The following is a 24,361-nucleotide window of genomic DNA, read 5'->3' on the forward strand; positions in this document are numbered from 1 at the left end:
GTCGAGCAAATTAAACTGTATGAATTTTAAGGAGATTCGATCCGGGTTTGCTTTTTTGCTTTGCTAGCGTGAATTAATTTTCCCCTGAAAATGTGGGGTTTTTACAACAAGTGGATAGTCTTCCAATGCCACCATGATTGCAAACAGCACAGTAGGTATTTACTGGTGAACAGTGGGTCATATATTTAATCAAACTGGACAAAATTATTACCTGCTCGGGATGACATCGGAGCTATTTGATGTCTTCGGCATCCAAGGCCTAGTTTTTTTAATATATAATTTCAGTTCAGTCGATTCCTGTTTAAAGCAGTTTTGATTTGTGTCTTTCAAACGAAACATTCTAGAGACAGTAAAACTGCAAAGAACTGCTCATGTTTGAATGAAGGAAAAATCTCCTAAAATTATCAAATCTTATTTTGACTTCATACTTCTGAAGCAATAATTTTCATTTTTTGTTCAAATCTATTCGCATTGTAAAAATAACGAAAGAAGTAAAATTCGAAAGAGCTGCTCATGATTATAGGTAGGAAAAATCCCATAAAAGTATTAAACTCGTGATTTGCATTTCTTGTAGGTGCTTCGACGAGAGGCGCTCCAGCTACTTGAACACTAACCATGCCAATGACATGATTATACCAGAGACGGTGGTGTAGTAGTAAGCGTAATTGCCTCTCATTTCGAAGAGCCTGGGTTCAATCCCAATTTGGCGCCGTCGGGATTTTCTGAGGCATACAATCTCTGATCACGGCCGTAAAGCCGTTGCTCCCCGGTCCATGAGTTTAATGGGTCGATAGGTAGGATTCTGATGTGGGAGCTGTCTCCCATTGATACTCGGGAAAACAAGGTCGACGGAAAACAAATATTTGTGTATGTCTAGGATCGTAAAGTGCTAGTCTGCTTGAAGTTTGAATATTCAACCAATTGGCGTTCGTCTAAATGGAATTCGGCCAAATGGCCGGACACCGATTGATGATATGAAGGAAAACCTAATTGTATATATGAACATACAAATTTAACAAAGCGGAATACAGTTGGCGGATCCACGTTTCTTGGAGCCAAAAGACGTGGATCTGATCTTGGCATCAAACTACGTCTGGGAGTTGCTGAGAACCAACGAAGTGAAGCTGTCAAATGGAACTACTTCTCTCCGGGAGACCGACCTGGGGTGGATTATTACCGGTACCTTCGATCCATATACTCAGGTGAGTCAATCTGTTCTTCTATCAAACGTTGCATTGCACGATCCGCTGCAAGATGCTATTGAGAAGTTTTGGACAGTCGAAGAGGTCGGGGACTCATCACCACACAACAGTGAAGAAATGGAGGTTGAAAGCCACTTCCTAGAAACTCATCGTCGAGATGGCACAGGCCGCTTTGTAGTTCAAATGCCATTTAAGGACATCGTAAGTGAGCTTGATGACAATCGAGAGCTAGCGTTGAAGAGGTTTCTCCAGCTCGAAAAGAGGTTGTCTCGAGATCCAGAGTTGAAGCGACAATACGCAGCGTTCATTGGGCACTGCAAAGAGATTCGTGAGGAGGACGACTTGCCTCAAACGAAGAGGTATTACTTACTACACCACGCTGTGCTTAAACCATCCAGTTCGTCAACGAAGCTGAGGGTGGTTTTAATGCAAGTTCAAAATCCACCAAATATTCGCTGAACGATGTTCTGAAGACTTGACCAACCGTGCAAAACGATCTGTTCGCTATGTTACTACGATTCTGCTGCTACGTGTTCGCATTTTCTGGTGACGTGGCAAAAATGTATAGACAGGTTCGTGTCGATGAAAGCCAGACTGCCTTTTTGAGAATCTTCTGGAGCCAGAATCCGTGCGATCCCATCCGAGTGCTTGAGTTGACTACGGTCACAAATGGGACGGCATCAGCACCATATTTGGCGACTAGGTGTCTTGTGCAACTGGCTGAAGTTGAAAAAGAGCGATCTCCAATCGCTTCCCAAGTGTTGAAAAAGGATGTGTACGTAGACGACGTGCTGTCAGGAGCCAACACGGAGGACGAAGCCGTCGAACTTCAGAGGAAGATCACGACGTTGTTAGCTGAAGGTGGTTTCCCGATAAGAAAGTGGTGTTCAAATTCACAAGTGGTGCAACAAACATACCTGAAGAAGATCAAGAGAAACTTGTTAGATTTCAAGAGTGTAGTGCTAGTGAGGCGACCAAGGTCCTAGGTGTATTATGGGACCCACGAGGAGACAATTTGCTTTTTCTTGTTGGGCCCACCGAAAAAGAAGACAAACTGATTACTAAAAGGGATGTGCTATCGACCATTTCGAAACTGTTTGACCCATTGGGGCTAGTGTCTCCGGTGATAGTGATTGCTAAAACGATAATGCAAAAGTTATGGGCAAGTCGAATAAACTGGGACGATGAGTTAGAGGGAGAAATTCTTCGAGACTAGAATGACTTCCAACGCTCAATGCCTGAACTTAACCAAATAAGTGTGTCTCGTTGTGTTGTTGCCGGAGGTGCCGCCTGCATGGAGATCCATGGATTTGCGGATGCTTCTCTTGTAGCATATGGAGCATGCATTTACCTGCGCTGTTTCATGGAGGATGGCTCGGCAAGTACGCGTTTGCTGTGTGCTAAGTCTAGAGTTGCACCATTGAAGGAAGTGACCATTCCGAGGATGGAGCTTCGTGCTGCTCTTTTACTATCTCGTCTTGTCGTGAAGGTAATTGACACTATTCAGCTGAAACCGCCAGCTACTGTGCTTTGGTCAGACAGCCAAATAGTGTTGGGTTGGTTGAAGAGAGCTCCTGGTAGCTTGGAAGTGTTCGTTCGTAATCGAGTAGTGCAAATAAACGTCCTCACCGATGCTTATGCGTGGAAGTATGTATGAACTAGTGACAATCTTGCTGATATCGTGTCACGAGGCCAGTTGCCAGCCGCATTAAGGAAGAACAATTTGTGGTGGTACGTGTGTATAATAGAGTGGAACTTCCAAATTTCAGTGGTTTATGGGAGGCTGGGGTGAAAAGCGTAAAAACTCACCTGAAGAGGACACTACAGAACACAGGTCTTAATTTTGAGGAGTTTTCTACTGCCTTAACGCACGTCGAAGCCATATTGAATTCACGGCCACTATTCCATGTGTCTGAGAATCCGAACGAACCGCTGCCAATCACACCAGCTTATCTACAGATTGGCCGACCATTGCAAAGTGTTCCGAAGCCTTCCTGCCTGAGTACACCGGACAATCGTCTGTCTCGTTGGAGATACTTGGACAAACTCAAGGAACCTTTCTGGGGCCATTGGTCTCGGGAATATTTAACGACACTGCAGACTCGTGGTAAGTGGATCACGAAGACTTTAAACGTACAACCGGGAACACTTGTGTTCTTGATTGAGGATAATCTTCCATCGCAAACCTGGAAGATGGGAGTAGTTATCAACACTTACCCAGGAAAAGATTCTTTAATTCGTGTAGTGGATGTAAAGACTTCTTCGGGAATCTTCAAGCGATCAATTTCAAAACTGGCTCCATTACCAATCGAGGACAACGAGAACCTGACTTCAGCTTCGCAGCCGCGGGGCAAGATGTTCGCCGAAATCCATCCATTTGATTCGGCGATTTGACGTGAAGTGAAAAAACTTATTACTACCAGCAGCACGGTTGCTGCGATGATTTCTGTGTTTCGGTCGTCGCTGTGTCGCTGCCAACTTTGACGCACAAAAACGAAAACGCACAGTTGAAGAACAATCATGTAATTTTTCGGAGTTCTTTTATCAAATAAGTTATGTTAAAACAGTGCATTTTTATTTCAACGATACAGTCCATTTAGTCGGCCGATCGATGGGAATCGCCCCAACAGAAATTGTCGAAAGATTCTAGAAATTTTGGGATCATCCATGAAATAGCTCCGTGAATTTGTTGAAAGTTTCGTGTACTTGTCGGAAATTTCGTAAACTTGACGGAAGTTACTTGAACTTGTTGGAAGTTTCGTGAACTTGTTGGAAGCTTCGCGAACTTGTTGAAAGTTTCATGTAGCTCCGTAAATTTGTCAAAGGTTTCGAGAACTTGCCGGAAGTTCCATAAACTTGTTGGAAGTGCCATGAACTTATCAAAAGCTCCGTGAATTTGTCGGAAGCTCCATAAAATCCATACTAATGCTGTAAGGCCATGATAAAATTTGCATTGTAACTTGGAAAGGAACTTGTCTGAAGCTTCATGAACTTGTCGAAAGTTTGATAAACATACCAGAAGTTCCGTGAACTTGTTGGAAGTTCCGTTAAATTGTTGGAAGTTCCGTGAACTTTTTGGAAGCTCCGCGAAATTGTTGGAAGCTCCGTGAACTTTTTGGAAGCTCCGTGAACTTGTTGGAAGTTTCGTGAACTTGTTGGAAGTTCCGTGAACTTATTGGAAGTTTCATGAACTTGTTGGAAGTTCCGTGAACTTGTTGGAAGTGCCTTGAACCTATCAAAAGCTCCGTGAATTTGTCGGCAGCTTCATAAACTCCATAATAATGCTGTAAGCCCATGATAAAACTTGCATTGTTACTTGGAAATGAACTTGTCTGAAGCTTCATGAACTTGTCGAAAGCTTCATAAACATACCAGAAGTTCCGTGAACTTGTTGGAAGTTCCATTAAATTGTTGGAAGTTCCGTGAACTTTTTGGAAGCTCCGTGAACTTGTTGGAAGTTCCGTGAACTTGTTGGAAGTTCCGTGAACTTATTGCAAGTTCCATGAACTTTTTGGAAGCTCCGTGAACTTATTGGAAGTTCCTTGAACTTGCCCGAACTTCCAAGAACAATCTGATAGTTCTGTTAACTTTTCAGAAATTTAATGAAATCGTTGAAAATTCCATGAACTTGTTTGAAAATTCTGTAAGCTTGTCAGAAGCTTCATGAGCTTGTCGAAAGTTCCATGAACATCTCGGAAGTGCCATAAACTTGTCAAAAGCTCCGTAAATTTTTCGGAGGCTCCATAAACTTGTCGGAAGTTTAGCGAAATTGTCCGTAGCTCATCCCAAGTAACAGTTCCAAGTGGGTTTTGTGAGGGAACTGTAGACCATGATATAAACTTGTAGAACGCTGTAAGACAATGATAAAATTTGGGTGATGAATTTTACTTGGAAATAAACTTGTCAGAAGTTTCGTGAACTTGTCAAAAGATCCATAAACATGTTGGAACTTCCGTACACTCTTCGGAAGATCTATGAACTTTTTGGAAATGCCGTGAACTTGTTGGAACTTCCATGTACTTGTCTGTAGCTTCGTGAATTTGTTAACAGTTTCGTGAACTTGTTGGAAATTCCGGAAACTAGTCGAATGCTCCGTGAACATGTTGTATGTTCCATGAGCTTGTCAAAAGTTTCATGAATATGTCGGAAGTTCCGTGAACTTGTTGGAAGTGCCGTGAATTTGTCGAAAGCTCCATGAAAACTCCACGAAAGCTTCGCGAACTTGTCGGTACCTCAACCCATGTAACAATTTAGGATTTATGAAGGAACTGTCCATGATTTAGACTTGTAGAATGATTTAAGACCATTGCAATGTTACTTGGAAATGAACTTGTCAGAATTTTTGCAAACTTGTTGAAAGTTTCATAAACATTTCGGGAGCTACGTGTCGGAAATAGCGTGGTCGGAAGTTCCAAGAATATTCTGATATCTGACTTCGTGAAATTTTTGGAACATCCATGCACTTATCCGTAGGTCCATCAATTAGTCAAAAGTTTCTTGAAATTGATGGAAATTTCATGAACTTGTTGGAAACTCCATGAACTTGTCGGAAGTTCCATGAACTTCTCGGAAGTTCCAAGAACTTCTCGGAAGTTCCATGAACTTGTCGGAAGATTCGTGAACATGTTGAAAATGCCGTGAACATATTGGTAGTGCCGTGAACATGTCTTAAGTTAAAGGAACATTACGATAGTTCTATTGACGTTTCGGAAGTTTCGTGAAATTTTCGGAACTTTCATGATCTTTTCCATAGCTCCGTGAAGGTTTCAAACGTTTTGTGAACTTGTTGTGAATTCCATGAACCTGTTGGAAACTCCGAAAACTTATCAAAAGTTTCATGAACTTGTCGGAAATTCCATGAACTTGTCAGAAGTTTCGTGAACTAATAGAATGTTCCGTGAACATGTCGAAAGTTCCATGAACTTGTCGGTAGCTAAATCAGCTTGTCAGAGGTTTCGTGAAATAGCTTGTCGGAAGTCCCATGAAAATGTCAGATGTTCCGTGAACTTGTCAGAAGTTACGTGAACTTGTTGGTAGCTCAACCCAAGTAACAATTTAAGATTTATGAAGGAACTGTAGACTAGAATTTAGACTTCTGGAGTGCTTTAAGGTCATGATCAAACATGAAATGTTTCTTGGAAATGAACTTTTTTAAAGTTTCTTGAACTTGTCGGAAGTTCCAATAATCTTCTGATGGCTCCGTTAACTTTTAGGACGCTTCGTGAAATTTTCGTAACTTCCATGAACTTGTCCGTAGGTCCAAAAAAATTTCAAAAGTTTCGTGAAATTATTGGAAATTCCAGAAGTTTCATGAACTTGTCGGAAGTTCCATGAACTTGTCGGATATTCGATGAACTTTTCGGAAGTTTTCTGAACTTGTCGGAAGTTCCCTGAACTTGTCGGAAGTTTCGTGAACTTGTCGAATGTTCCGTGAACTTGTCAAAAGTTCCGTGAACTTGTTGAAAGTTCCGGAAGATTATTGAACTAGTTGGAAGAATCGTGAACTAGTTGGAAGTTCTGTGAACATATTGGTAGTGCCGTGAACATGTCGGAAGTTCCAGAAACATAACGCTAATTCTATTAAAGATTCGGAAGTTTCATTAAATTTTCGGATCTTCCATGAACTTTTCCAAAGCTCCTTGGAGGTGTCGTAAGTTTCGTGAACTTGTTTAAAATTCCCTGAACCTGTTGGAAACTCCGTGAACTAGTCGATTGTTCCGTGAACATGTTGAAAGTTCCGTGAACTTGTCGGTAGCTTAATCAGCTTGTCAGAAGATTCGTGAAATAGTTGTAAGCTCTATGAGCTTGTCGGAAATTCCATGAAATTGTCGGATGTTCCGTGAACTTCTTGGAAGTTACGTGAACTTGTAGGATGTTTCGTGAACTGGTTGGAAGTTCCGTGAACTTGTTGGAAGTGGCGTGAACTTGTTGAAAGTGGCGTGAACTTGAGGGATGTTTCAGCATCATTCCGATAGTTTCGGTAACTTTTAGGAAGTTTCATTAAATTTGGACTTGTCCGTTGCTCCTTGAATTGTTGGAAATTCCGTGAACTTGTTGCAAATTTCATAAATTTATCGAAAGCTCCGTGAACATGTTGGAAGTGCCGTGAACTGGTAGCTCAATGAACGTGAAAGTGTTGGAAACTCCATGGAACTTCCCTGAACTTCTCTTGGAAATTCCCTGAAGTTCTCTTCATAATGAGGGAATTGATTGATTTATCTTTATTTAGGAGACTTTCAGCCTGAGGCTGGTTTGCCTCCAATTACTTGAGGGAAGTTTCAAGCGAACTTCAGAGAAGTACCAAGATAGTTTTCTCGGAACTTCACTGAAGTTCTCTGGGAACTTCCAAAAAGTTCTCTTAGTACTTCCCTAAAGTTTTCTTGGAACTTCCTTGAAATTCTCTAGGAACTTCCTTTAAGTTCTGTTGGAACTTCCCTGAAGTTCTCTTGGAACTTCCCTGAAGTTCTCTTGGAACTTCCCTGAAGTTCTCTTGGAACTTCCCTGAAGTTCTCTTGGAACTTCCCTGAAGTTCTCTTGGAACTTCCCTGAAGTTCTCTTGGAACTTCCCTGAAGTTCTCTTGGAACTTCCCTGAAGTTCTCTTGGAACTTCCCTTAAGTTTTCTTTGAACTTCCCTGAACTTCTCTTGGAATTTCCCTGAACTTTTCTTGGAACTCCACTGAAGTTCTCTCGGAACTTCTCTGAACTTCTCTTGGAACTTCCCTGAACTTTTCTTGGTACTTCCCTAAAGTTTTCTTAAAACTTCCCTGAAGTTATCTAGGAACTTACTTAAAGTTCTCTTGGAACTTCCCTGAAGTTCTCTTGGAACTTCCCTGAAGTTCTCTTGAAACCTCCTTAAAGGTCTCTTGGAACTTTCATGAAGTTTTCTTGTAACTTCCCTGAACTTTAATTGGAACTTCCCTGAAATTTTCTTGGAACTACCCCAAAGTACTTTTAGAACATCCCTGAAGTTATCTTAGAACTTTCATAAAGTTCTCTTAGAACTTCCCTGAAGTTCTCTTAGAACTTCCGTGAAGTTCTCTTAGAACTGCCGTGAAGTTCTCTTAGAACTTCATTGAAGTTCTCTTAGAACTTCATTGAAGTTCTTTTAGAACTTCATTGAAGTTCTCTTAGAACTTCCTTGAAGTTCTCTTAGACATTCTCTGAAGTTCTCTTGGAACTTCCCTGAAGTTCTCTTGGAACTTCCCTGAAGTTCTCTTGGAACTTTCCTGAAGTGCTCTTGGAACTTCCCTGAAGTTCGCTTGGATCTTCCCTGAAGATCTCATGGATTATGGAATTTTCTATAAGCAGCATCTTTTGAAGTTCTTTTGGTACTTCCCTAAAGTTTTCTTGGAACTTCCCTGAACTTCTCTAGGAACTTTCTTAAAGTTCTGTTTGAACTTCCCTTAAATTCTTTTGAAACTTTTTTAAAGTTCTCTTTGAACTTCCCTGAAGTTCTCTTGGAACTTCTCCGAAGTTTTTTTGGAAACTCTCTGAAGTTCTCTTGGAACTTCGTGGAAGTTTTCTTGGAACTTCGTGGAAGTTTTCTTGGAACTTCCTGGAAGTTCTCTTGGAACTTCCTGGAAGTTCTCTTGGGACTTCCTGGAAGTTATCTTGGAACTTCCTGCAAGTTATCTTGGAACTTCCTGGAAGTTCTCTTGGATCTTCCCTGATGTTCTCTTGGAACTTCCCTGAAGATCTCATGGATTATGGAATTTCCTATAAGCAGCATCTTTTTCATTCTTGATTTCACCGTATCAATTAACAAAAGTACACATTCAAGCCCTCCAGAGTTCAAAGATAGAGAATTTCACTAACAGGATGGCCACGGGGGTGGGTTAAGTTTGTATGGTGGATCACAACCTCCTGCTTCCCACTGTTCTTTCGAAATGTATTGACACCTGTATCAAGTTTGAACGAATTTGGTTATTGCGGGAGAATTTTATATGTTGTATGGGAAACGAAACAAAACTATTAATTTGCTTGTCAAAAATTCAAAAATCGCTCAATTTTGACCAAACGTGAGACTAAGAATAGAAAAACTATGCCAAAAAACTTTGTCAGTGACGGCAAAACGATTAATTTTCTGGGCGAACGATTATTTTAATACATCTAGATGTTTTACCTGCATATGGATCTGAGCAAACATCCAATTAAATTCACCTAGATCTTGCCTTTGAATATCAAGTTTTTGAAGCTGCCAGAATGTCAAAATATTCAGTACATCAACTCTGCTTCCAGTAGATCAACAAGGTCATTAATTGACAGTGGGTGGCAAATTTTTCATATCTCTCAATTTTCTTCCCCATTAACCTTTACCGGGTTCCAAACAATTCATGTCAGTTTTTGTATGGCATAATCTATTTCACAGCAGCAGGAGCAGCAGTAATTCCATCAGAATCACTCAATTATTAATCTTATCTGACGCATAAATCAAAACTCCCCCGGGGTTGCATCCCACGGTCATCGTCGTCACCATAATTTAAAGGCCACGGCAGAACGACCGACAGCCAGTGGGGTCAATCCGGATGGGTCATACTCCTGCCCGATTTTGTCCTACCTTCACTCCCTCTCGGAAAACCGACGGTAGCCTGCCAGGAAGATACTCTGCTACTTCAATGTGGATTTGATTTAATAACTTGATAGCGTGCTGAATTTTTATGGCCGACTGCCGGCTGCGAAATGAAGAAAAACGGCAAAAGACCTGGCAGCAGAGAGCGGAAATCGTCTTCTTCGAACGTCCACTGGAGGGTGAAAAATGAGAAACGAGAGGTTTTAGAGTGCTCGCCAGGGTGGGTCAACTTTACAACCAACTGCTCTTTCGATCTGTATTGACGTCCTCAGCAACTGTGTCGAATTTGGACGAATTTGGTTACGGTCCGGATTTCCGGGAGAACTTTTAAGTTTGTATGGAATAATAGCTTTTTGCACAGAAGTTGAATCAATTTGCAGTCTTCGGCAAAGTTGTTCTGCATATTTTCCGTAATCAAATTCGTTCAGGTTTTATCGCGATCTTAATACAGAGGGAACGAGCAGTGGAGAGCAGGGGGTTGACAAACTTGACCCACCCTAGTGCTCGCGTTCGCGATGCTTAGGCAAGATGGATGGATGAGTATGAGATTGAAGACGGTCCTCGTCATTGTTGTTAGCTGCTGCTCTAGGTCAAATATTGACGATAGTAATTTACTTGAAGTGGCCAGCCAGAGTGTGAATTCTGACAAGTGTTTTGTTTGAACTGGTGTGGAACATGGATTGAATTTGTAATGTTTGCCGAGTGTTTTTTGGACAAAGGAAAGCTCCATTTATTACTCTGGAGGTTACAAAAAAAATTCCCGGTTACAATTTATGACTTTTCTAGCTGAGCTCAAGATTTGAAATAAAATCTAGACATCTTAAAGAAAGTGTAGCTTTTCGTTAGGCTTCTTTATTGATCCAAGAAAGTTGAAATCTAATTTTCAGCTAGACCTGGGTGCCGGTTCTTTCATCGGCGGCAGGGTCGTGAAAGTCATTTTTATGCCGTTATGAATTTTTATATTGTAGGTATATTTCAAATAAAAAATGTTGTTTATGTTCATAGAGTTCTCCTTTGCCTTTTCCTCTTATTTTTCAGAAAGCGAGAAATGGCGCTATAATCGTAAGTCATACAAGGCTAGAACAAGAGTTAGTGTTTATGTCCCAACCGTCAGAGTAAAAAAATGTAGCATCACTTACTCTTTCTAGCCTAGATGCTTCCAACAAACAACCAATCATATAATTACGAAAAACGGAACGTCCGCTACGAGATGTCCACGTTTCATTCATTGATTGGATTCTGAAGCATCGTGTTTAATTTGAAGATTTCTAATATTTTCTGAATCATCTTGCCCCTTAAATGCTGCACAGTAGGCCTGGCCGTTTTGGTTTGTGTGACGCATCTTTGATGTGAAACATATATCGAATAGACAAGAAAAATGGTGGAGGTAAATCCATCATTTTACATGATGCTTTCAAGAACTGGCTGTGTTGGTGTTAGGTTAAATTTGATTGGGTAATATTAATTTTATTAAATTAAGTTTTTTTTTCAGTAAATTGAAGAATTTTTCAATATATTCAAAAATACATAATATAAGGTTAACATTTTTTTAGAGAAATTTCTTTTGTGTAGCTACTGCTTCTCATAGCCAAATCTATCATTCTAGGGGTGAGTGGGGGAATCACAGTGGCACGCAGACTAATAATCGGTGCCCAGGTCTAATTTCAACCACCTTCGTACAGTCTGAAAGCCCTCCTTCCCATCTGCCATTTCACGCTGAAAAGAATCATTGATGCTATTTCTATTATTTCTGCTTTCGCGGAGTGCTCTCCACCAAGCTCACAATAGGAGCAACATGGTTGTTTGAAAGAAGAAGCATCTTCCAGCCCACCAATTGTGTGTGCTTCTGCTAAATGGAGCTACACCGCCACTCTGTATAAAGTTTCCTCCTTCGTATTCTTTTGTTATGATGAGCGCTTTAGTAGCTGCTGCTAGGTACCTATACTAGGTTGAGGGTTGAGAGAGAGAGAGAGATAGTTGGAAGCGAAAGTAGAACAAGCGGAACCCCCGTTCAGTTTCCCGGAAGTGAAATGTTGATAGAAAATAACGGTAACGATTCCGGCTGACGATGATGGTCTCTAGCTCTCTATGGGAATCTGTTCTCAAGAGTACGGATGGTGGGTGGGAAGGTGCAACCCGTCAGCAGCTACTTAGGTACTGAAAAGAGTCATAAAGATGAGTTTTTCTGTTCTGCTCCTTGAAGCCGCTAATTTGTGTTCTATTGTGGGAGCATTTTGCGCTTTCGGAAAGGGTTCTGGAACTCTTGGAACTTTCATCAGTGGAATTCAGGTGTGACGGAGAAACAATTTCGAGTGATTTATTCGTTGATGCATCCCACCGACCATCAAGATATAGGAGTAGAATGTCAAAAGGTTGAGTTCGTTCCGCTGACAGTGAGCTCTTTGCCCGATTATGCGGGACTTGATATCAACGATCGGTTTTGCAATTCTGCATCTAAATGAAGCGAGAGAAAAAAAATTTAAAAATGCTTTCCAAAACAGTCATGCGAGAAAACGTCTTTCTTAGTACACAAAACCATATCACATGACACAGCAGTGGATGAACTCATTCATGCGTTTCGAAACAATTAACATCTTCTTCTTCTCATTTCAAGCTTATTGATTATCGCATATTAGCTTATTGTGTGCTGTCAAATGAGTGTTATAGATGCAGTTTTGTGATTGCGATGAAACTATCGAACACCACTAAACATTTCCACATTTCACTAATACCAATAAGCCAGTTGCGCCAGACCTTGTATGATTGACATCGATCCTTACTGAAATTCGGCAAATTCAACCGCAGAGTCGATCCCATCAAGAATCTAAGTTCCGGCGCCGATGATGTAGTGGTAAACGTGACTGCTTTCCCACCCCAATTGGTCTGGGTTCAATCCCAGTCGAGGTCGACTTCCTTCGGAAGGGAAGTAAAGCCGTTGGTCCTGTCTCATGTGTATTGAATGGGTGCGATATCCTACGCAGGTGTGGACGCTACCTCCCTGCACATTCGATTGCCCTCAATGGGCAATCGATGTCCGTCAGTGATTGGCACTAGATTGCGGAACAGAGACCGACATTAAATAAAGGAGTGAAGAAGAATAAGAATCTAAGTCTGTCTCTGCCAAAATGAATCCACCGCATGAGTCGAAACGAACACATTGAGACAGCTTGGCTACAGAGAATCTATTTTAGATTGTGAGGTAGATTTGGTTTCATCCATCAAGATACATTTTACCTACCTGGTATATAAATTCAAGTTTTACTGTTGTTGAAAAACTTACTTACCTTACCAATCAGGCTAAGGCCTTGTTGTCCTCTGCTGTCCGAAAAAGTCGTCTCCACTCTACTCGATCCATGGCCACAGTTCGCCAGCCTCGTAGTCTGCGAAGGGTCCGCAGGTCACCTTCTACTTGGTCGATCCACCTTGCCCGCTGCGTGCCTCTTATTTTTGTTCCTGTCAGGTCGCTTTCTAGAACCATTTTCACTGGGTCGTCGTGTGGCATTCTTACGACGTGCCCAGCCCACCGTAGTCGCCAATTTTTGCAATGTGGACGATGGATGGTTCTCCCAGCAGCTGGTGCAATTCGTGGTTCATTCGCCTCCTCCACGTTCCGTCATCCATCTGCACTCCACCGTAGATGGTACGCAACACCTTCCGTTCGAAAACACCAAGGGCGCGTTGGTCCTCCACGACCACCGGTCTAATCAGCGTCTTGTAGACAGTCAGCTTCGTGCGGCGGCGAATTTTATTCGACCGGAGCGTCCTCCGGAGTCCAAGGTAGGCACGATTCCCTGCCATAATGCGTCTTTGAATTTCTCTGCTGGTATCATTTTCGGCGGTCACCAGTGAGCCCAAATACACGAACTCATCAACCACCTCGATTTCGTCACCGTCAATCTGAAGTCGGGGTTGGAGGCTAACATTGTCTTCCCTAGAACCTCTTCCTTTCATGTCCCTCATGTCATGTCCAATCCGTCTAGCTTCAGCCTTCAGTCTGATGTACGTTTCCGCCATCATCTCAAAGTTCCGTGCCATCATGTCAATGTCATCGGCGAAGCCAAGGAGCTGGATGGACTTCCTGAATATCGTGCCACTCGTGTCTATCCCAGCTCTTCTGATCACATCTTCTAACGCGATGTTGAACAGCAGACACGAAAGTCCATCACCCTGCCGTAACCCCGTTCGAGATTCAAAGGGACTCGAGAGTGTCCCCGATACTCGAACAACGCAAGTCACTCGATCCATCGTCGCCTTGACCAATCGCGTCAGTTTATCCGGAAATCCGTACTCGTGCATAATCTGCCATAGCTGATCTCGATCGATTGTGTCGTATGCGGATTTGAAATCGATGAACAAATGATGTGTGGGCACGTTGTATTCGCGGCATTTCTGCAGAACCTGCCGAATCGCGAAAATTTGGTCCGTGGTAGCGCGGGCACCCATGAATCCCGCCTGGTATTGCCCCACGAACTCTCTTGCATATGGTGACAGACGGCGGCATAGAATTTGGGAGAGTACCTTGTAGGCGGCGCTCAGCAGTGTGATCACGCGGTAGTTGCAGCAATCCAACTTGTCGCCCTTTTTGTAGATTGGGCATACGACACCTTCCATCCACTCCTCCGGTAATATCTCCTCCTTCCAAATCTTGGCAATTGTCCAGTGCAGCGCTCTAGCCAGTGCTTCACCACCGTATTTTAATAGCTCACTTGGTAGTTGATCTACACCAGTTGCTTTGTTGTTCTTCAGCCGACCGATCTCCTCCTCAACTTCCTGAAGATCAGGGGCCGGTAGCCTGTCGTCTTCTGCGCGTGCTCCAAGGTCTGTTGCCGTGCCACCTTCGTTTTCTGCTGCTTCACCGTTGAGGTGCTCGTCATAGTACTGCTTCCACCACTCAATCACCTCACACTCGTTCGTGAGAAGGTAACCGTCCAAGTCCTTGCACATATCGGCTTGCGGCACGTAGCCTTGCGCGAACTATTTAGCTTCTCATAGAACTTCCGTGTGTCATTTACGCGGTACAGATTTTCCATCGTCTCGCGATCTCGATCTTCCTGCTGACGCTTCTTCCTTCGGAAAACCGAGCTTTGTCTGTTCCGCGCTTGTCTGTATAGCTCCACATTCAATCTCGTGCGGTGTTGCAGCATTCTCGCCCGTGCTGCATTCCTCCCCGCTACTAACAGTTTCCATTAGCCGTAAAACCAGTCATTTCTTCGATCCGTGATCGCAGTACCTACTGTCGCTGCAGCAGTACTACCTATGGCTGAACGGATGTCCCTCCAGCCATCTTCAAGAGAAGCTGCGCCAAGCTGCTTTTCCGTGGGTAGTGCAACTTCCAGCTGCTGCGCTTAGTCCTGGGCAACTCCGGCGTCCCGTAGTTGCTCAATGTTGGGTTGCGGCGTTCGACTTCGACGGGTGTTATGCACCGTTGAGAGTTTTGAGCGCATGCATACTGCAACTAGGTAGTGGTCCGAATCTATGTTCGCACTGCGGTACGTGCGGACGTTGATAATGTCGGAGAAGAATTTCCCGTCGATTAGAACGTGATCGATTTGGTTTTCTGTGTGTTGGTCAGGTGATCTCCAGGTGGCTTTGTGGATATCCTTGCGAAGGAAAAAGGTACTTCGAACTACCATACGCCGAGAGGCTGCAAAGTTCACACATCGTTGGCCGTTGTCGTTCGATACGGCATGCAGGCTGTTTGGCCCGATTGCCGGTCTATACATTGCCTCCCGTCCTACCTGAGCGTTCATGTCGCCGATGACGATTTTGACGTCCCGTTGCGAACAGCCGTCGTACACCTGCTCCAGCTGCGCATAGAACACTTCTTTCTCGTCGTCGGGTCTCCCTTCGTGTGGGCAGTGCACGTTGATGGTACTGTAGTTGAAGAAAAGGCCCTCAATCCTCAACTTGCACATCCTCGCGTTGATCGACTTCCAACCAATCACGCGTTGGCGCATCTTACCCAGCACTACAAATCCCGTTCCCAGCTCGTTGGTGGTGCCACAGCTCAGGTAGAAAGTACCCGCTCGATGCCCGCTTTTCCATACCTTTTGTCCCATCCAGCAAAGTTCCTGCAGTGCTACGACTTCGAAGTTGCGTGGTTGAAGTTCGTCATAGATTAACCTATTTGCAACTTTTTTTTCAGGGCTGCTTGTTGGGCCTGCCCAAACCCCCTGTCTCGCCGGGGGACCATCGTGCACAGCTCTGTTTAGAGTCCCACGCTGGCACTAGGACGGTGATCAGCCGCTCCTAACATGGAGAACAGACGCCGTTTTGAGCCGCACCTCCATGATGAACAGACGCTCAGGTTTGGTAAAGCATTTCCTCTATGGTTTCCGCGCCAGTCGCACCTCTTCACTTTGCTATTGCCGGACTGGCAACATTGCCCAGGCTACGCCACCCAGCTGTGTCCATGTTTCAGCTGGTAGTCTTTTGTTATCATATGACTCGAGGAGGCGTGAAGTAGGAACTTATGAGGACCAGGGCTAGGTATTCCGCTCCTTCCAGGTTGTCAACTCACCATTTTGAAAACCAACAAAACTAAATACTATTGTTGCATGTTTGACGGATGATATAAGATCTCAGGACCTACATCGTAAAAAGTATGGATGCTAACCATTTCGCTAGAATCCCGTTTCCAGTTAAATGTTATGATATCAAAATCAGCAATCAAATTGATTTAATAGATAGCAGGATTAGTTTTCAGTTTGATTCAACGGTGTAAAATAATGCTCTCAATGTTGCTGTGTTAACTGTTAATTCATACAAAACAAGATCAACAGGAGTAATCAAAAAAAGTTTCATCATAACTGCAAATTTTGATTTCAATATGATCTCCAGCTTTGCTCGGGTAGATGCTCGGACCAGTTTCTTTATTACTCTACATCATCAGGTAGCTTAAACACAACCAGCCAGGTGAATAATATATCAAATCATCAGTTAAAACAACCTTTCGCAGAGCAGCTTTGGATTTTCGTCAACTCCATCGCATTGCGCAAAACCACAACCTCAATCAGATACACCATGATTGCAAAATTCTCCCACCGGCCTGGAAAACAAATAAACCACACTATCATCATTCCGAGTTCGGCTTTACACACTAATTTGCCTTCAAACAACTAACCGAACCGATCGAGCCCAAACTTCATCACAATCAATCTATTTCTTCCCCAAAATGCCAAACCACAATGCTGATATTTAGTCCTTTACACAGACAAACAAACGTAGCACACTTCATCCTGGATCATCGCTCACGCATATATTTATTTTTGCCATGTTCGGACCGCAGCGCTGGTATTGGTTTAATTTAGCGTTTCTATACAATCTACATACTGAGAAATAATAAATTTTACACGTGATGGATCAATCTTTGACATGAAGGATGAAACGTGAACAACATACAGTCAGGAATCCTTGTTGCTGGATCCTTATTGCCGGGCTATCCTCGAATAAGGATACCCCTTATGGGATTTTCACTAATAGGGGCTGTGGTGGATTATCTCATTTGTTTCAATATATAAAGCTATACTGTCCTCGACAAATATGTTTTACTAGGATAGACCAACAAGCCTGTGTCATTGGATTCAGGTTTAATTGGGAACTACGCCGCTAGAGGCGCTTCACTGTTATGTTACTTATGGCGGGCGTTATAATATATGGATCTTAGGTCCAACATAGAATATTTCGTGGTACTGGCCATGTTTCTGTTTTAAGCAAAGTTGTTCAAGTAACCAAGTCCTTTCGGATGGTGGCCATATTAGTTCAGAGCTCTCTCACTACGCAGCGCTAGTGTGCAAATAAGCTTCCTATATAAGCTGTATCTCAAAATCCTGGCCATATAGAAGGTTACTGTCTTGAGCAAAGTTGTTCAGGCGACCAAGTTCTTTCAGATGGTGGAAACATTAGTTCAGAACTCTCTCACTACGCAGCGCTAGTGTGCATGTGAACTTCCTATATAAACTGTATCTCGAGAACCTGGCCATATACAACGTTGCTGTCTTGAGCAAAGTTGTTCAGATGACCAAGTCCTTTCGGATGGTGGTTATATTATTTGAGAACTCTCTCACTACGCGGTGCTAGTGTGCACATGAACTTCCTTAATATGTTATGTGTGGAAAGCTTGTCCATATAAGATGTGGCTGTGCAATGTGAGAATACGAAACTGAATAGGGATGACGTGTAGACAGGCTGTAAATCAATTTCGGACGCCATTTTTAAATCCAAGATGGCGGTCATCGATTCAAGAAAAACTGTCAAATACCCTACAGTATGGGTATTCGCGGAAAGAGAACGACGTATAGAGGCTGGAAATCGATGCCAGACACCATTTTGAAATCCAATATGGTGGCCATCACTTCAAGAAAAACTGGCAAATACCCTACAATATTGATATTTCCGGAAAGGGGACGACGAGTAGAGGCCGGAAATCGATACCAGACACCATTTTGGTATCCAAAATGGCGGCCATCACTTCAAGAAAAACTGGCAAATACCCTACAATATTGATATTTCCGGAAAGGGGACGACGAGTAGAGGCCGGAAATGGTGTAACATTTCAAGTTTTATCGAGGTTTTAAAGCATTCTACAAGACTAAATAATGGTCTACAGAACCTTCATAAAACCCAAATTGTTACTTGGGATGGGAGACACGCTAAAGGGGCAATTTAAATTTTTTTTAATCAGCAACTTTGCTCATAAACGGCGCCGGTGGTGTAGTGGTAAGCGTGATTACCTCTCACCCCAGAAGGCCTGGGTTCAATCCCAGTCGGCGCCGCCGGGATGTTCTGAGGCATAACATCTCTGATCACGCCTTCCTTCGGATGGGAAGTAAAGCCGTTGGTCCCCGGTTCATGAGTTGATGGGTCGATAGGTAGGGTCCAGGTGTGGGAGCTGCCTTCCTGGCACGTCGGTAGCATTGGTGCTCAGCACGGAAAACAAGATCGACGGAAAAAACAAACCAAAGGAAAAAAAAAAAAAAAACTTTGCTCATAACTTATTGCATAAATAACAAATAAATTTTTTAGGTCTTGAAAAAAAGGTAGATCACGAATCATTAAAAAACTTATTTCCATAAATTGTAACAGATTTTCTGAGCTCTAAAATTAAGTTCATATTTTGAAGTTGGAAATCTTGAAAGATTTCCAAGGCCTCATCGAGACTTACGAAGTTTTCCGAGCTACAGAATCATGAAACTTATCCAAAGGCTGCTATGCTGAACGCCTTTTGAAAAGTGAAATATTGTAGTAAGAAATTCCTTTAGAAACCTTGAGCTTGAAAACAAAATTGGGACCTGTCTTGAACTTGGATGAAATCAAAGCAAAAAAAATAAAATGGAATTCCGATGAAACTTGAAAGTAATTCAGAAAAGAATTTGAAAGGCTTTGTGAGGGGCAATTTTAAGATAGTGATAAGTAGAATTACATAGCAATTCTGAAGAGAATTCCGAAGGGATTGTGCGGAAATGTCCAGTAAAATTTTAAAGAATTTTTGAGAAGAACTCACAGAAAATTCAGAGGATAGTTACAATAAATATCCAAAACTCCACAACTCGTAGTACATTCTGTGCCATGCTGACCAATACTTCTTAGGAATCCTGACATTAATTTCCAAAGAATTGTGATAAGAATTCAAAAGCAATGTTAGTTAGTTAATTCAATTCCAAAAGAATCTTAACAAGAATTGAATATTTTCGACAGCGCCAAGGAGAGGTTATTTAGCAGAAGTTTTGAGTTAAATTTCATGAAAGTCAAAACTCACAACATCTAAGGATAGTGTATGGAAGTTTTGAGGAGAATTCAATAGAATGTATGAATATTAATTTTGAGGATGAAAAAGAAGAAGTTCCAAAAGCACTTTGATATGAAATCCAAGGGAATCTTATTTTGATAAAAGCTAGTTTCATACATTCCACAGACTGAATGCGTTCTGCTTCCCGTACAAACTCACTCGGTGGACTGCATGTAGGCCACGGGTCATTGGATGAACACCACTGAACACAGCCTGGAGACGTACCTACTCCAATTCACATGAAAATGTGAGTACGGTTTTTTCCGTGTTGGGTATATTCATCACTGCGACCATTACTTTGACCAGCATTTCAAATATCAAAGAGTTCTGCCAGCCTCTAATTCAGAAAAATATGTCTTTTATTGAAGCATAGAGTATAGCAGGTGTTCAGAGTCTTCCTTTTCCATGCCACAGAAGTGGCAAATATCTTCTTGAAGTTTTCCTATTAACTTCAAGTGATATTTACATGGACAATGTCCTGTTAACAAACCAGTACAGACACTGAGATCTTTCTTTGATAATTCAATAATTCTGCTAGTCATTGAAATGTTCGGAATTATGGACCTTTTCAACTGCCTAGCAATGGAGGTGTTGTTACAGTTGGTCTCCACTTTCATTTTTTTCTCATTTCTTGATCTCTGTTTTAAGAGAACAAGCAGAAACTCCGCAGAATGGTTTTGGTCCTATGAATTGCTGAGATGATCCTAGCCTAGATTTTAAGGCATTTAACGTTGAACCCTTAAAGCGCTCCTTTCAGCTTCTAATTGGATAAATTGATGAAATGGAAGTAGCATCTAGTGCCATACTTGGTGTACTGTTCATTGCACCCGTTATTGAGATAGTAGCAAGTCTTTGCAGTCTCTCCAGCTTCTTCAGAGCTGATTTTTCATTAGTTTTCGGCCACCAAACCCATAATGCGTAGTTTTTTTCCGATGTTTCTGAATCATCTTACCCCTTAAATGCTGCACAGTAGGTCTAGCCGTTTTGATATATTTTGCGCTTCTATGATGTTGAACATATACCAAGAAGATTAGATTAGACAGAACCAATAATTCGTAGGATATTCTGGATCTTCTTTCTTCTTCTTATTCGCAATTCAAAGTTATTACTTAGTGCATATTAGCTTTATGCGTGCTCTTAACTTAGTGCTCTAAATGCACTTCAACAGCTAATAATTGAGAGCTTTCGATGCGAATATCAATGCATGAATTTGTATATTGTGTGGCAAGCACAATGATACCCTATGCCCAGGGAAGTCGAAAAAATTCACCTCGACCGGACCGGGAATCGAACCCGCCGCCTCCGGCTTGGTAATACCGAGCCTTTACTGACTAGGCTATGAGGCCTTGCAATCGTCAAATAAATCGGATCACCAAAAGTGTTTGGTAGGACAGCCTGCTCAATATGTGAATTCCAGTTAAGCTAACTGTCAATAATTACTCGCAGGCTGGGCGTGGAAGTTCGAAAGATGTTCCTTTAAACTTTAAGTTATTTATGGACAATTTTCTATTCCGTGTGAACGGTACAATAGTCGTTATAGACGGGTTTATATTCAACCCTTCTTTGGCGCACCACGACGAAGCATAATTTGAAGCAGTTTGCATTCTATTTGAAATGACACTGTCAAATTTCCATGTGCTATCATGACTATATCACAAGCCAAGCCAATAATCTCGAAGCCCTTTGCTTCTAAGTTTTTGAGAAGTTCGTCAACACCACAATAGAGATGAAAGCACACCTCCTTGAGGACATCCTTTTAGAGCTGTAACGGTTGTGGATGAGTATCTAAGGTTTGCTGAGATTTATCTTTTAGAAAGTATTTCATTAATCCACTTAAGGGTGCTTTGGTTGCTTACTCTTTAGCATAATGGATGATAAACTGGTCGGCCTGAAGCATTTAGATGAATTTTTAACATTTTTATTAGCCTTAGGAACCACTTTTACTTGACGCCAGTTTATCGAAGTATAACTTAATCTTAATATGTGAGAATGGGTGTCAAAGTTCCTTTTCCTTTCTGAAGTAATACTGGAAAAATTCCATCCCTACCTGGTTATTTGAAAAGTTCAAAAGAATCAATCGCCCAATAGACTCATTTTTTGTTAAAATTCTATTTGTCAGATTATGAGCGTCTTTCCGGGCAATATCATTGTTGTCTGGAGTTCCGTCCTCTGTTTTCAGAGCCAGTTTGCACTTCACGTGTAGTCTAGTTTTCAATTTATGTTCGTTACATGGAAAGTGTGTTTTCATCATTATTTCAATGTTTCTTCCCCAGGAATAGTAAAAGTGCCGTCCTCATTCTTTAAGAGTTCCAAAGACATTTGATTGATCTTTGAAATAAACTTTTTTTCAATCTGGCAGCAGTTCCTTTGCAGCACAGCTATCGTAATAAACTTGTTGGAGCAAGCTTGAAAGCTGTTGAGAATTTTTGAACACCCTCTCAATTTATTGACTCCAACTATATGTTTTGAGTTGGATTGCTCCCAGTTAGTTATTCTGGGATTTTTTATAGTTTCGATTTTTCGATTAACTTCATAATGAAATCTGATTTGCTTTTGATTGGATTAAGATACTTCATCCGATACGGGCCAATTTTGTCAGAAATAGTTTGACAACATAGTGATAAATCAAGAACTTCTTGCCTAATTGCATTCAAAAAAAAAGTTGGATTATCCCTCTTATTACATAAATCTACATGAATACGGTAGCTTGTTTCGGGTCCTCAGGGTCAATTTCATCATCACAAGTTGCCAAGCATAACTAGGAATGACCAGATGATTCTGAAGGAGAGAAATCCACTAACAACTGCTGTGAAAAATCTGATCTATGATAAAAGCAAACAACTCTAGTCATCAAAATCAGGCAACCCCTTGCCTCAAACAAGTCCCATTACATCTAATCTAGCCAAAAAAAAACTTAAACCACCGTCATAAAAATTTACGATGCCCGCTTGTGCTGAAAACACATAACAAACACACTGAAATTTTACAGCACCATTCGTCTCCTGCCAGAAAATGCCTATCATTTCCGTTTCTGTTTTTCTCCTTCCGCCCAAACAGAGCAACAACCGGAGCAACTGAAAGAGCCGAGCCACAACAGCACCAGCAGCCATCGTCGTACGGGAGCCAACGCCATCAACAACAACAACAACAACAACGCCTGCTCTCTGTGAAACTACCCGGAGTAGCAAATTCCCTGCCCGAAAACTTGAGCCAAGACCACCTGTGGAGTCGCTGCTGTCTGTCGCTTCATGGCGTTGAGTGGGTTGGTGGCAGCAGCCAACGCCAGCAAGAAATGTGTAGAATGCTAAATTTTATTACTCTTCCCAGACTGCCCCTCCACCCCCCTAGCCATGCCGGAGTGGCGCGGTTCACGGGGACCCGGAGTCATGAATGTTGAATTGGTAATAACTTCTAGTGCTTCATCTTTTTCCGCGTTCTTCGACCTTCGATGGGATTAGAAAAGTCATCGTAAGTGCGGCACCACGCCAAGTCACGTCGCTGCCGCCGCCACCGCCGCCGCCACTGCTGCTGCCTCGATTGGGTAGGTAGGTATGTATGTATTGTACAGTTTTCAAAAGTGATAAACTAACGAACGGAATCGGAAAAGGATTTTCCAACGCACGCAATGTCGGACGGGATTTGAAAGTGAGAAATTCGTGTGGAGTATCATGTTGTTTAGAGTAGGTTAGTAGATTTTACTTAATTGCGATTAAACGTACAAGGAAGCAAACGTGTCATTAAGGAAGTTATCACTGTGTAATTAGTGAGTAATTTGTGTAAAAACGTGTAAATAGGACCTACCGAAGCTGTTATGAGTTAAGGGTGTTATAAAGTTTACCGCGATAAATCGCGAACATTAATGAATACTCATGTGGCAGTGACACTCATAAACGATAATGAGGACACACACAGATATCAAAACCATAAAAAAAAACGATGCAATAATGTCAAACGAGTCCTTGCTGAAAACCAACTAAAAAGATACATGATGAAATCACAAACGATAACGACTCATTAGGAAAAAAATCCTACTAATTCGGTACGAGGTGATCACCTTAAAAAAAAAACGAACGAAAACGTCGTCATCATTGACGAGGACGACGACGACGACGACGACGACGACGACGGCGACGACGACGGCGACGACGACGGCGCCGTGTAGTAAATAGCGGAAATTGAATTTAAAGTGGATGAACATTTTCCCCCGTGGAGCACACTCACTTCTATCGTTTCAGTTGGATGAGAACTTGGATGTTGCTATATGGGTACTAGCGAAGACAACAAATCAAGAAGACTGGTAACTTTGCCGGAATCCAAGCGACAGATAAAGTAGCGCTGCGCTTGAGTGAAGGTGGAAACAACGCATAGAAAAATGAGCAAATACACAAACCCTTCTTCTGAGGATGTAATCTTTCCTATCAAATTCGTTCGAAACATTTACCTTTGAGCGGCAGATGACGCGATTGTACCTGTCTCATAGCGTTTGTATGAGAAAATGGAAGAGTTGTCAGTCTTCATGATTTGTTGTCTTTGGTACTAGGTAGGTACTGCTCTGCTAGCTGCGATGGGACCGGTAAAGCTGCTCCGACGCGCCGGAGTGTTTTGTATACCTATGGGTAGCATTAATTTCATTTTTGGAAGGAGCAGGAGGTTGTAGGTGGTTCTACCAGTCAGATAGAACTTTGCGAGAATATGTTGCGTATATGGCTGGTTGGAACGATTAGAACGAATGTATTAAAAAAAAAAAACAAATACATTTTCAAAGTGTTGTCACTCGGTGGCGTTGCAAACGTCCCTTTAAC

The 24,361-nt window shown here is 42.2% G+C and overlaps 1 protein-coding gene across 1 annotated transcript in view; it reads left to right on the top strand.

Moving 5' to 3' along the window:
* Positions 1-22,947, top strand: part of LOC135713067 (5-hydroxytryptamine receptor-like) — a 545,162-nt gene extending 522,215 nt beyond the window's left edge. Inside the window, exon 11 of the mRNA XM_065236165.1 lies at positions 22,617-22,947. The gene's annotated coding sequence lies outside the window, so the exon portion shown is untranslated. The remainder of the gene's footprint in view (positions 1-22,616) is intronic.
* Positions 22,948-24,361: the final 1,414 nt, after the last annotated feature.

This window comes from Ochlerotatus camptorhynchus, unplaced genomic scaffold (assembly GCF_037179485.1).
Source record: "Ochlerotatus camptorhynchus isolate MF236.1 unplaced genomic scaffold, CSIRO-AGI_Acam_v1.1 ptg000530l, whole genome shotgun sequence".
Taxonomy (NCBI): Eukaryota; Metazoa; Arthropoda; class Insecta; order Diptera; family Culicidae; genus Ochlerotatus; species Ochlerotatus camptorhynchus.